The sequence below is a fragment of the Phoca vitulina genome, unplaced genomic scaffold, assembly GCF_004348235.1.
Source record: "Phoca vitulina isolate PV1807 unplaced genomic scaffold, GSC_HSeal_1.0 scaffold10, whole genome shotgun sequence".
NCBI classification, from domain to species: domain Eukaryota; kingdom Metazoa; phylum Chordata; class Mammalia; order Carnivora; family Phocidae; genus Phoca; species Phoca vitulina.
This window is the reverse complement of record NW_022589713.1, coordinates 31,625,404-31,640,170: the sequence shown is the minus strand read 5'-3', so window position 1 is coordinate 31,640,170 and position 14,767 is coordinate 31,625,404. Positions and strand designations below refer to the sequence as shown.

The following is a 14,767-nucleotide window of genomic DNA, read 5'->3' as shown; positions in this document are numbered from 1 at the left end:
ATGCAAAGACAATTTCACCACAAAAAGGTAGTCAACTCTGGGCCCTTTCCTTAGCTTTTTGCTGTGTCCTATATTGTTCATCTTCATAGTCAGTCCCAGAGGACGTCTTCTGTCTGTGGGAGTGGTTATTAAACTATAGGTCTGGCTCACTTTGGGTCTGTTATGTGAATAAAGAACATTTTCTTTTTTTTTTCCTTTTTTATTTTATTATGTTATGTTAATCACATACATTACATCATTAATTTTTGATATAGTGTTCCATGATTCATTGTTTGCATATAAAGAACATTTTCTCTAATCAGATGTTAGGAAAACCATTTGTTTTTGCTTTTCCAAAAAAATTAAAGGTAGAAATCATATTAGGTACTTATCACACTAATTTTGCTTTTCTTTTATATATTTTCTTTTTTTTAAGATTTTATTTATTTATTTGACAGAGAGAGAGACAGTGAGAGAGGGAACACAAGCAGGGGGAGTGGGAGAGGGGGAAGCAGGCTTCCTGCTGAGCAGGGAGCCCGATGCGGGACCCGATCCCAGGACCCCGGGATCATGACCTGAGCTGAAGGCAGACACTTAATGACTGAGCCACCCAGGTGCCCCTTCTTTTCTATATTTTCATGTCACTGATTTATTTTGAATAATGCCTTTGATACTAATTCTATGAAACAATATTTTTAAATGTTAAAAAGGTTTACATAGAAATTTCTGATATAAACAATATTTTTAAATGTTAAAAGATTTATATTAAAATTTCTGATGTGCTTTCTCAGTCATTTTGTACTCTGACAGCTTTATAGAAATTTAAGGATAATATAGGTAGACTACATCCAGCCCCATCACATTTTAGAATAATACTAGTGACTGGGTCAAGAATTCTAAAGCTGGACAGCTGCCTACTTTCCTCAAGCTACCTCGACAACTACTCTGTATCCAGCACATTTTTAATATAGGCCTTTTATAATGTGCTCTTAATTCTTTAGTTCTATCAGCACACATTTGTTGAAGAGTTGGTCTGTGCCACACTGTACCAGGGAAAACAGAAAATAGAGAAGTACGTGGTATGTTACCTTACCATGATTATGCAATGAACCTGTATTTTCAAGGCGGGCGGGAGGGGGGAACTGCTCTAAGTGCCTAACAAGACACACAGCAAGCAAAGTGCTGAGAGAAAGACGGTTACCCTTGGTTGATATGACTTCCATTTTATCCAACTTTAAAATCAACACATTCCATTAGTAGCTATATTCTTAGTCCTCTTACCCATTATTTTTTTCTTAATGCACCTGCTTTGTGGAGTACTTTGAAAGAAATGAGAGATTGCTTTGGATCTCCAGTATTAAACTTCTAGACCACAAAACAATTACTGACATTTTCCCCCTCTCTTTAAGTCTTTGTACAGTTATTTAATATCTTGAGTTCCACTTTAATAATTATTTCTTGAGCTTTAAGTGGCCATGCCTATGTCAAATTATTTGTTACACTGAAATAAGGAAAAGAAAACTTAAAAATCTTTCTCAAGTAATTGAACTTCCATCAGTCTATATAGTTATTTTAAAAAGAGAGAAGAACTTGAACATCAATGGAATAATTTATAATAAAACAACTAGAACACTTTTCCCATAATGTGAACCAAAATCTACTCTTTTATCAGATATATGTCCAGTGTATATTAATTATTACAGTTCAAAAAAATTTCCACTTATTTTTCCCTACATTTCTTAAATTCCCTTTGGGAAAAAAAACTGTTTAAAAAGGACGACTATAATGTGCTTATATTTTGTTCTCAAAGAGAAAACAATGTGTACTAAGATGTGTTCTGTGAAGCATGGGGTCAGCTGGAGGTGAACTCAAATTTTGGCAGGTTGCAGGGAAAGCTCAGGGTGGCATTTGCCTTTGTGAAATCACAGTGCAACTATGATTATTTTCCAAGTTCATGGCAGAAATGTCTGTGGCCTCCTCCCATATTCCATGTACAATACAAAGATCAGTACAAGTGAACAGATTTCAGTTCCTTTACTCTTTTATTGAGGCATACTTTACAGATGAATCTGTTCACCAGTATAACCATCACCCTGGGAAGGATATAGGACCTTACCATCACCCCAGCAAGTTCACTCATACACCCCATTCCAGTCAATGCTTTCCCTATTCAGAGCGCAGATCTGCTTCCGTCATGGTAGACTACTTTTGCCTTTCTAAAATGTGATATAAATGAAATCATACCGTGTATTCTTTTGTGCCTAGTGTCTTTTGCAACATAAAGTTCTTCAGGCTCATACATACTGTTTTTGTACCAATTAAGTTGTTTCTTTTTATTGCTGAATAGTATCCCCTTTTATGAATATATCACAAATTCTCCATTTACCTGGTCATGGCTATTTGGGTTGTTTCTCAGTGGTGCTTTTATGTACAAAGCTGCTCTGAACATTTGTGTATACTTTTTTTCGTGGATATATTTTGATTTTTCTTCATAAATACCTAGTCGATTGCTGTGTTCTAGGATAGGAGTGTTTGACTTTATAAGAAATTGTCGAACTTTTTTCAAAGAGATCATATCATTTTACATCTTACAGATAATACCTAAGTCTCATTTACTCCATATCCTTGCCAACAAATGGAATTGTCAGCCTTTTAAATTTTAGCTTTTCTAAGTGGGTGTGTGTCGATGCAGTATCTCATTGTGGTTAATATCCCCATTCTGTAAGTGTAGAAACTGAACAAGTAAACATTTCCAAAGGTTTACTTGTTCAAATTCACACCACACACAAGGGGCAGAACCAACATTTCCAATGTGCCCATAACTACTATGCATAGCCTCACAAGTGCAATTTCTGGGTCCTAAAGCATGTGGCACCCATATGAGCCTCGAATAGCCATTGAGAAGCATAGTTGGCTGGGACAGAACCAGGATATTGAGAATGACCAGGGAGATTCCACAAAAAGAGGTCACTGACACCAGACATCTAAGACCAGGATGAAGGTATAGCAGTGGAAGTGAACTGAGATCTGTGTGTTTGCTCTTTGCTAGCATCCACTCTTTCTCCTTCTTCCCCAGGCCAGACTCAATGGGAAAGGAGTAAGATTGGCAAAAACAACAACAACAACAACAACAACAAAACAACCTTGCACACAATTTTAGAAAACTGTTTTCTTTCCCCAAATACTATGAAGTCTTTATGCATCAGTAATAATGTCTCAAAGAAACTATTTTACTTAGTCTTCCAACTTACGTGTACTTAGAATACTGTTTTGGCAAAAACAAACAAAAAACACTTCTAAACCTCTCACAACAACTACAGCATCAACAAAAACAAAACCATTCTTAGCTTTTGTATCTTGTAAGAGCTGTCAAGTGCATTCAATAGAGAAGTAAGTGAATTGTGTTCAAGTTTTGACACAGAATCTCATTAATTAAGTTTCCTTCTTAATTCTGCTTTCACATGTCATTGATGAGTACATTGGTGAAGAGCCATTAATGAAATAAGCTGCCCAGCCCGCCCCCCCATCAGCATTTGGTATGGATAAGAATGTAAACGCGAGGGCCAGTGGCACAAGAGCCTTGTTGGAAGGAGCTGATGAGAAATTCTTGATCATCAGTAAGTAGTTTGGCATAGTCAAGAGAGCACAAACCAGGGATTTAGAAGATTTGTGTTCTGGTCTAGAGCCTGCTTCTCTCTAGTTCAGTGTCCTGGGCAAGTTATTTTATCTCTTTGGGCTAGTGTACTGTCATTTATCAAATCATAGGACAGTACTAGATACTGTCCTAAGTTTCCAGTCCTCTGCTTTCTTCTATACTTGCCAATAATTCACAAGGACATAAGGTGGGGAGAAAAAGGGCATGTGTAATTGGGAGAGAACATGGAATTAAAGGAGATGGAACCAGCTCTTCATTAATTTAACAAATTTTTGTACCTAATAAATGCTTGAGCAGGACTCACAAGACATAATGGAGAATAAGATGGATGTTACCATTTCTTATGGAGCTTTCAGACTAGTGAGGCATGCAACTAGTAGGCAGGAAATTGAGATACAGATGTTGAAAGCCATGATTGTTAGCAACAGCATGCAGGAGGGGTTGACAACCCATTTTAGGGGATCCTTGAAGGCTTCCTGGAAAAAGAACTTTCTTAGCTGAGGAACAAATAGGCTTTACCCAATGTGAGCCAGAATATTAAAGCCGAAGGAGACATACTGTTTGAAGCCTTGAGATAAGAATGATTTCCAAGGAAATGGAAGAAGTTCAGTGTGACTAGAGCGAAGTGGATATATGGAGGAGTGGGCAAGGTGAAAGAGGAATCTAGAAAGGTAGACAGAAACCACATCCTTAAGGACCTTGTAGGCCATATTAAGGTCATTGGATCATATGTCCCAGAATGTTGAGCAATTGAACATATTATAAGGTAATAGATTAGTTGGTAATAGATTTGCATATTAGAATGGATTGAGGTGGTGTAACAGAAGACATGCAGGCATCATTTACAGAGCTATGTCAGTGATATAGGTGTGAGAACTATTAGTAGTCCAAACTTTACTGTGGAAGTAGAAAGAGACAAGAACTTTCCAAGACCCTTGCAAATCCTAGTAGAGGAGCCTGGCACACATTTATGCAGAGAAGAGTAGTAGTCTTCACAGTAGTCTCCATAGCCTGAAGTATGATAGAGAATGAATATTCTATAGCCCGAGAGAGTAGATCAGCCTGCAGGCCATGAGTCTGGTTATGTGCCAGATTCTTTCCCCACTGCCTAGTGTAGGTCTACTGTGCGGTTAATTATAAACATTAAATGGGTGATAAAGAAACAGATTACAGAGATGTTGTGAAATTCACACAGGTGGACTCTGAATGACTTATTTTCACAGTCAAGGAAGAAGCAGAGTCGGGACAGGAACAAGACACATTGAGACTCACACAGATGTGAGACAAGAGTGCCAAGAAAACTAAATAACTAATACATTCTTGGAGGAATTATTTGAGAATGTAGGCTTAAGCTCTTGTAATAATTGACAGCTTTGGCTCCTAATTCATTCATTCTTTTATGGCTTTTCCTGGACTTTAAAATATTTTGTCTTGTGTTGTCTACCCTTGCCAGGTGATGAGAGGCTGTGACCGTCTTGGGGCTAGGGGTGCTTGCAAAAACATGAATAAGGAAAGAGAAGCCCGTTAGATCTAAGCTCTGCATGAAATATTTCAATACATGATTTTCCCCACTGAGAAAAGAGAAAGTACCTCACACTGACTGAGATTATATACGACATTGGTAGACAAATTTATAGCACCTACATAACCACAGTTTCAAATAAAAAATATCCAGTGAAGAGAAAAATGCTTAAAAATTAATGTGTTTTTCATTAAACACTTAATGGGTTATGTAAAAATATAATCTAAAGCCACAAAAAAAATTGGAAAGATTCTAGATATAAATGTAGTTACTTACATGGAAATAAAATTTAGGTTTTCCAGGTGGTCAAGAAGACAGTAAAAACATATGCACAAAAAAATATTTAACAGAAAATATCCCATATAAAGAGAGATGGATGGAAATCTGTTAAACACAAGGCATAGAGTACTTGGATGTAAAATCTTTCTGTGAAGATGACTAAGTATTTAATGAGAAAGAAATTTATAGCTTCTTACTTTGTAGCAGTCTTTGGCTGACCCTGGGGTCACATGACCGCCTCATAAATTTGCTTGGATCTCTCTGCCTGCACCCCACTGAAAAAGCAGAGAGTAGCCGAGTAATGTTTGGTAAGCAGGGGTACTATCTCATTTTCACATGGGTGATATTTCTATGAACATTTTAATATGCTACACATTTGCTGTGATTTTGTTTTTCTTAATCCAGAGATTACTGTTGAAATGGTGTTGAGTTGTGTATGTGAGTGTGTGAGTGGGCTCACACACATGTGTGTGTATTTTATTTTCTGGTGGCTGTAAATAATTAAGCATGTGTGTCTATGTTTTTTTAAAAAAAGGGATTTTTGGAAACTATGAGTTGAAAACACGGCATAAACATATTAACTTTGGACTGCAGCTTCTAACAGCTGTGGTTTTAAAACCTCAATTTTAAAACCAAATAGAGCCTCCTCTATTTGGGGAAGAATTGACTGCTGTTGTTTCTGAAGTAATACAGTGTTCCAGAGAGAAAAAGCAATCAGCATTTGAGTTTGAGGTTCTCTGGGCAGGGGTGTGTGTGTGTGTGTGTGTGCGCACACACCTACAAGAAGAGACACAGAAAGAGACAGCATGGGAATATATTTTGTCTTTTTAATATAAAAATGCATTTATTAACATTAAGATTTATTTGCTTCAAATTAGTGAACTCATTTAAAAGAAGGCTTTTGGTTTTCCATTTGAAAATATAAGATTGCCTAGTTAACAGAAAAGTGTATGTGAATAACGTGTTACTCTACATTAGCCTTCCAGTCAGGAATTATAAAGTTATTTTGAAACTTCCGCAATTATTTCTCAAAAGTCTTCTTTATGTGTTTGAAGCAAATACTCTGTGAATATTGTAAAATAAAATATTTGCTTTAGGAAGAGATTTAGAGGAGTTTAAGGATTATTGTAACCTTTGTTCCTTTGCTTAATCCAGAATTGTATGTAACATTTACCTCAGCTGAGCTCACTTCAGTTCATTGCTTTGTTTCAATGGTTTCATTTGTATGTGTGCTGTCCCCTCCTATAAATAAGACAGATGAGACATACACTTGTTCCTGTTGCATATGAAAAAAACTGATGCTAAGTGGCTCTCCCAAGAGTACACTATATGAGAGTACCAATTTGGAAAGAAAAAATGTCATCTTTAAAATGTAAACATTTAACCCCATCCGTAATGTTGAAAATCATCCTGTAAGGCCTGTCCTTGAAAAATGAAAGACCTCAGATCTGAAGAGGTTTCTCCTGATTCTCAGATATTTGGGCTCTAGTGTAACCACCTGGAAATGGGCATCTTTGCATATCTGTAGGCATCTATGGAGAAAATCAGCAAGTCTGGAGTCCTGGGTGAGGAAAAAGCTGGGCAGCTCTTACAGAGAAATCTGTCTTCAAGGGGCTTAGCTGTTCCTCACTCCACCAGGGCCGGCAGCTCTGAGCATGCCCTCAGGACTCTCAGGCTCCCACATGTGCCTCTCGGCCTCTCTGTGTGACTCACGTGCTGACCACTGCTCAGTTCTCTCTCGTCATTATTTTAAGTAATTAGTATTTCTTTAATTGTGAAAGCAATAAATTGCATATGTGTTTTAATACAGAAAAAAACAGATTGTGTCAATCACTTATATATCCTTCTAGTCTTCCTTTCAAATTACATGGGATGTATTTTTTATAAAAATGGGATCATATTACATATAATGTTTTATAATATTATGTTACTGAATATTTTCTGTTCTACTTCATTTTTCCTCTTAATCTGTTTTATTTTTGTATATTTACAGTTTTAGTTAGCTAGACTAATACAGTTATATGTATTCCCTTTAATATCATTGTAGCTTAGTGTACTTATTTGATCTTTCACATCTATATATTTTTTCCATCAAACAATATTTTAAAAATTGTTTCACTTGGTGTTGCCTGCTTAGCTTTTTAGCTTTCTATGTAAAGCATTATATAAATTTTATTATATATAATTATATACTCTATATAATTATATGTAGTTATATATGTTACATAATTATAATGTATAATTATAATGTTGTCATATATAATTCAAACTTTATAGCATTTAAAATCCATTTTAATTTGTTTTGTCTCTTACCTTCATTATCAGTATCCTTAGATTCCTAAAAATTGCTATTTACTTCTACCATAATGTTACATGTACATCTTTTAATGTCTATTTTTACCCTTAAAATAATATTTAGCTACTTATCTACATACCTATATTCCTATTTATCTCTCTTTACTTATAAGTTATATTTCTTCCCTCGACTTACTTAATTGCAAGCAAGCATTTTAGATGTCAGGATCAGCTCTGAAGTAAACGTCTCTCTCTCTTTGCCATTTTGTTCTATGACAACACAACTTTTCTCCAGAAACTAATCATATCTTATAGTCTGAGAAATCTTAAATACCAAAGAATTCTTGCATCCTATGTCAGGGTTAGGGGAGAGGTAGAGATTAAATTAAAAGTCAAAGTTTGTGTTTGGATTTGAATATAACAATGTCAACCGCCAAACCACTACGGGGTGCTCTGGCGTTTCTAGTCTAAGGGATTTGTTGTTGATTGTTGTTTTTACTGCTGCCATTGGACATACAAGCGATGTGTTGGACTGTCAAATTTCTGTTCTGTAAATTTAGGAACCAAAAATATTAGCTCACTCAGAAAATATTTATTTAGCAACTACTATATAGCAAGAATCCTATTCTTATCTATTATCTAGAAAGTCACAGGGAGTATCTAAGCCAGATATGAAGTGCTCAGAGGTTAAAAATACTTGAATATGGCTGCAGATGTGTTTTTGTCCCAGTTTTTGCCAGCGAGCAGCCTTCCTGGACGTTTGCAGTTACGTAGGGAGCATGATCTCAGAAGAGTATTCAACTCAACTCCTTTCAGCAGACATTTGACATGTACAGCTACAAGCTGATAATGTGTGATTTCAACTGGCTGGACGTCTAATTAGTGCTGTGCGAATTTGGAAACAATTAAGTTCTTATTTAACATTTGGCCCAACATGAATAATGTTATAAATGTGAATTTATAACATTTGTACTAGAATTGCTCTCTTACACTGTCCTCTTCAAAATTAGAACTTAATTCCAAAGTTTTAAATTTAAAAAATTCACAAAGCATTTAGAATGTGAAGACCAAAAAGGAAAAATGAAACCTTGAAAATGATTTTAAAAGGTGAAAGGCAGGGGCGCCTGGGTGGCTCAGATGGTTAAGCGTCTGCCTTCGGCTCAGGTCATGATCCCAGGGTCCTGGGATCGAGCCCCGCATCGGGCTCCTGGCTCAGCGGGGAGCCTGCTTCTCCCTCTCCCCCGTTCATGCTCTCTCTCTCTCTCTCTCTGTATCTCTGTGTCTCAAATGAATAAATAAAATCTTTAAAAAAAAAAAAAAAAAAGGTGAAAGGCAGAGAGTCGGTGTTCACTTTGTACCCTTTCCTTACCTCAGGTCTCTCTGATACCATAGGTGATGGGAGAGGTACACCATGGTCTTGGTCCAGCCGTGCAGAGCTTCGATCTTTATTTTTTTTTTAAGATTTTATTCATTTATTTCACAGAGAGAAAGAGAGCACAACTAGGCAGAGTGGCAGGCAGAGGGAGAGGGAGAAGCAGACTCCCCGCTGAGCAGGGAGCCTGGATGCAGAGCTCCATCCCAGGACCCTGGGGTCATGACCTGAGCCGAAGGCAGTCGCTTTAACCGACTGAGCCACCCAGGTGCCCCAGAGCTTGGATCTTTAGATGAGCAAATTCAAGTCTCCCAGCTTTCACTTTTGTGGGGTGTTTTTATTTCAGTTTTATTAAGGTATAATCGACATATAAAACTTTAAGATATTTAAAGTATACTTGGTGATGATTTGATATACATATTTGTTGTGAGAAGATTCCCCCCCATCTAGTTCATTAACAGAACACACCCATTACCTCACATCTCTCTCTCTCTTTCTCTTTGGTGAGAACATTTAAGTTCTACTCCTTTAGCAAATTTGAATTATACAATACAGTGTTATCAACCACAGTGACATTTTAAAAGAAGCAAAAATAGCTCTTGCTCTGATTTTAAAGAATTTTGTGAGAATGAATGGATGTAAAAGCATTTAGCAAATTGCACAGTGCTAAACAAAGCTTAGATGTTATTAAGGCAATCAACTTAATATTTTTTTCATGACAGAAAGATGAGCCTTGAGTTTTTTCCAGAACTAGATCACAAACCAATTGTCCTAATTAATTGTTCTTTTCTTTAAAAAGTTCCACATCATGACTCTATATCAAATTACAAAACCATCAATTTTAGAGATTACAGCTGCTCTAATGAGTAACTTTGTTATATCTTCTTTCCTTAAAAATTACTGTAGCCAATAGAAAATGATAAAAAATATTATTTCTTACACACATAGCACAAAGACCACACATATAAACACTGTGTGTTTATTAAAGGACCCATTTGTTATAGCTTCATCACAAGATTACATCCAAAGATTTAATTTCTAAACTGCATGCAATATAATATTTTATAAAAAGAATCAATTGCTTTGTCCCTTTTATTCCCATTGAAGTACACAATTTAAAAGCATGCTGTTAAAGCTTTATACTGGGGGTGCCTGGGTGGCTCAGTTGGTTAAGCGACTGCCTTCGGCTCAGGTCATGGTCCTGGAGTCCTGGGATCGAGTCCCACATCGGGCTCCCGGCTCGGCGGGGAGCCTGCTTCTCCCTCTGACCCTCTCTCTCTCTCTCAAATAAATAAATAAAATAAAAAATCTTTAAAAAAAAAAAAAAAGCTTTATACTAAATATAATCTTGTATAAACAAAGTTAAACGATAAATACCCAATACCCACCAACTACTTCATGGCTCTCTATACTATTTCTCACATGATCTGATATCTGTGAAATAGTTACACAGAGCATTAGGCTGAGACATGAATTTCAGGCAAATACAGAAACCCAAAGCACTCCACTCCAAATCTACATCAGTCGTTCATGCAAGTTAGAGCACACAACAATAAACTATATTTGAATTTTATTTTGTCTAGCACTGGAAAGAAAAAAGAGGCTGTTGTAGAAAGAGCATCTGAGCATGAAACTGAGATCAGACCTGAGTCTCTTGGGAATCCTTATATAAACAGCATCAACAGAAACATGAACACAAAGGAGCAAGCTTCATATTCAGAGTAAATTGACTGAGAATTGAAAAAATTTGACAGGTGATTTAGCAACAACCAATAATATTAGTGATGTGGGCCAAAGCTGTTGCAGCCTAGGTTGTAAAGCAAGACTATGGGAGGTTGTAAGGGGTTAGCTCGGGACCTGGAACAGAATTGTGTCTACCCAGACTTAGAGAATGGAGTCCCATCTTAATGGGAGCTGAGTTCTAAAGTTGCCACCTAAGGTGAAAATTGGGTATTATCATAGTTACCCTTGAAAATATCTCAGGAAGGTGGCAATTTGGTGTAGACATTCCATCTCTCCTGAACGCCCAACCTGTTCCATTTTCATCAAGCAAAACCATAGATTATGGTACATTGGGCAAGCAATAAGTTGAGGTAGTTGGTTGTGTTTATGGGCTATTTTGTTTAAAAATAAAATATCCTTGGCATGGTGGAATGCTTTCTCTCTTTTTTAATTCTAATTCCAGTATAGTTAGCATACAGCATTATATTAGTTTCAGATGTTCAATATACTGATTCATCAGTTCTCTACATTACTCAGTGCTCATCAGGATAAGTGTACCCTTAATCCCCTTCCCCTATTTCACCCATCCTCCCAGCCACCTCCCTTCTGGTAACCATCAGTTTGTTCTCTATATTTAAAAGTCTGTTTTTTGGTTTGTCTCTTTAATTCTTTATCCATCTGTTTTGTTTCTTAAACTCTTAAACATATGAGTGAAACCATATGGTATTTGTCTTTCTCTGCCTGACTTATTTCACTTAACATTATACCCCCAGATCCATCCATGTTGTTGCAAATGACAAAATTTCATTCTTTTTGGTGGCTGAGTAGTATTCCATTTGTGTGTGTGTGCGTGTGTGTGTGTGTGTGTGTACCACATCTCCTTTATCAATTCCTCTATCAATGGTCCCTGGGGTTGCTTCCATATTTTGGCTAGAGTAAATAATGCTGCAATAAACATAGGGGTGCATGTGTCTTTTCAAATTAGTGTTTTTTTTTTATTCTTTGAGTAAATACCCAGTAGTGGATTACTGGATCACGTGGTCATTTTATTTTTAAGTTTTTGAGGAACCTCCATACTTATTTCCACTCTGCCTGCAATGGTTTACATTCCCACCAACAGTGCAGGTGGGCTTCTTTTTTGGTAGAATGCTCCCTTGATGGGGATTGAAAACTCATTGAGAGTAGAACATGTCCTATCAGTCTTGTACCTATTCCACACCATTGTCCACCCATTTAATTTGTGATTCCCCACACCATTTATATAATTTTAAATTTATATTTCACTTACATTGTTTCACTCCACTCTTCTTCTCCTTCCCTGCAGAGCAGAGATGTGAATCAGAGATAGTTAAATGCAACACTAGATTCAATCATTCATCCAGCCAGCCAAATAATAAGTACTTTTTTTAGGCACTTACCAAGTGCTAGATATTGCCCTTGGGAGACTCACAGTCTGGGGAAAAGATTACTAATTTAAAAAATAATTATAGTAACATGAGTGATACCCAAATAGAAATATGGGCAAGGGTGGTATAAACTTATGGTGAAGGAATTGCTGAATTTCTACAACGATATTTGTGCTGAACCTTGGCCAAAAGATGCACACAAAACTAGAAAAGAGCATAGCATGTGTGGCAACTAGGACAGTATGACAAGATTAAAATATAGTGTGCAGGTGAGGAGCTTGAATGGAAGCTTGAAAGCTATCAAGAGGCAGACTGGTATATTATACAGAGTAGGTTAGATTTTGTTCTACAAGGTTTTTAACAGAGGCGTGATTATAGTTGTCTTTCAGGAGGATCTTTTTGGCTTGAGGTACATAACTACCATCCCACTTGCATGTATTAATTTACAAAGTTCAGCCTCCCAACATAGAAACCTCAGGGCCTAGATAGTGGGAAGTCCTGCTCCTTAATACTTTTGAAGTTCACCACTGATCAACATAAGAGTTGACATACCCTCCAGGTAACATGAGTCAGCGTTTGGTCGTGCTTCCTCATAGTAAAACCAGAGATGAAGGTGCTAGAATTTAAAAGGGATTTTCACAGCTTATTGTGTTTTCTTAATAACTGCTTTATTGAGATATAATTCACATACCATACAATTTGCCCATTTAAAGTATACAGTTCAATGGTTTTTAGTGTATTCACAGAGTTGTGCATTCATCACCACAATCAATTTTAAAGCCCTCCAGAGAAACCCCAGACCCATTAGTAGTCACCCTCCATTTCCTCCCAACCCCCCTGGCAACCACTAGTATGCTTTCTGTCTCTGTAGATTTCCCTATGCTGGGTATTTCATAAAAATGAAATTACATAATACCTGGTGTTTTGTGACTGATTTCTTTTACTTAACATATTTTCGAGGTTCATTCGTGATGTCATATGTATCATGATTTCATTCCTCTTTAGGGCAAAATAATCGGCCATTGTATGGATATACATTTTATTTTTCCCTTTGTCAGGTGATGCATGTTTGGATTTTTCCATTTTGGGGGTATTCTGAATAATGTTGCAGTGAACATTTGTGTGCAGGTTTCAGTGTAGACATGAGTTTTCTTTTCTCTTAGGTACGTGTGGAATTGGGTAGGATGGGAGTTGCTGGGTCACATAGTAAGTCTATTTTTAATGTTTTGAGGAACTATGTTAAAATGTTTTCCAGGGTGGCTGCATCAACTTATTAGGTTTGAGACTACTTATTCTTAGCTACCAGGTCAAAAATTGCTCATAAAGTTTCCCTAGGTTCATACTCTTAGGAGGTAGGCTCTTCACAGAATTAACTACCTGGAAAAAAAAAAAAAAATCAGTCTGTGTTTTTATTTAATGATGGTGTTTCTGTAAAAGCAAGAACAAAGCACATAAAATGAATAAACATAAAGTATAACTACTAACTAGTCTTAATACACATAAAATTCATTTAGGTTGAGGATAAGATTTAAAGAGCCATAATATTTAGTAAAAGTAAACTTGTTTCATATTTTTACCTATAGTTTTTTTTTTTTAAGATTTACTTATTTATTCGTCAGAGAGAGAAAGCACATGCAAGGGGAGTGGCAGGCAGAGGGAGACGCATGCTCCCCGCCAAGCAAGGAGCCTGATGTGGGACTCAGTCCCAGGACCCCGGGATCATAACCTGAGCTGAAGGCAGACGCTTAACCAACTAAGCCACCCAGGTGTCTCATATTTTTACCTATAGTTTTAAAGAGAGAGAACCTCAATCTGTTTCTTAACAGAGTCACATTTCCTAGGTTTTACACTGTTTGACACTTGAGAGTTCAAATTTTCCTCTTTTTTTCTTGCATGACTGGCTTTTATCTCAATCTCCTTTTCAGCCTCTTTAAGTGAGTTGTTTGTTTGTTTCCCCAAGAGTCTCAGAAACTCACTTTTCTGGACTATATCATCCCTTTCTTCCTGATCTAGCAGAATGGGAAGAAAAAAAAAAAAGACATTACAATATTGCCTTGATATGATTCCTGACATAACTTCCCAAATGCAGAAAATAATTTTGCACATATACCCTATCTAATTTAGCTTTTGGCCTTTGGTAAAGAAGGGACAGTGAAGACTTAGTTGTGTGTAATTCTCAAATTAATTTATTAATCACTTCTTTAGAAAATCTGTGGATCTTACAGCTAAGTTTTAATAACCATCCTGTTTTTCAAAACATCATATTATTTTAGAGCTGGAAGAGATTTCAGAAATCACAAAATTCCTTATTTAAAAAAATAACCACTTTTTAAAAATCACCTAATTAAGTCACACCTGAAAAAAAGAAAGCAGATATTTTAAAGAGATAAACAATGACGTCTACATAAATGCAATCACATACTGATGTTGGGTCTTCCTCTGCCTTCTCCGACAATTCATTCTCTCTTTTCAAGCATAATTTTATTTCCTGGGGTGTTTTGTTTGTTCATCCATTCGTTCAAGAAATATTTGTTGGG

General features: G+C 36.5%; 1 protein-coding gene across 5 annotated transcripts in view; it reads left to right on the top strand.

The window, feature by feature from the left end:
• ZNF385D (zinc finger protein 385D) overlaps positions 1-14,767 on the top strand; it is an 886,773-nt gene that overhangs the window by 843,247 nt on the left and 28,759 nt on the right. The gene's annotated exons all lie outside the window — the stretch shown is intronic.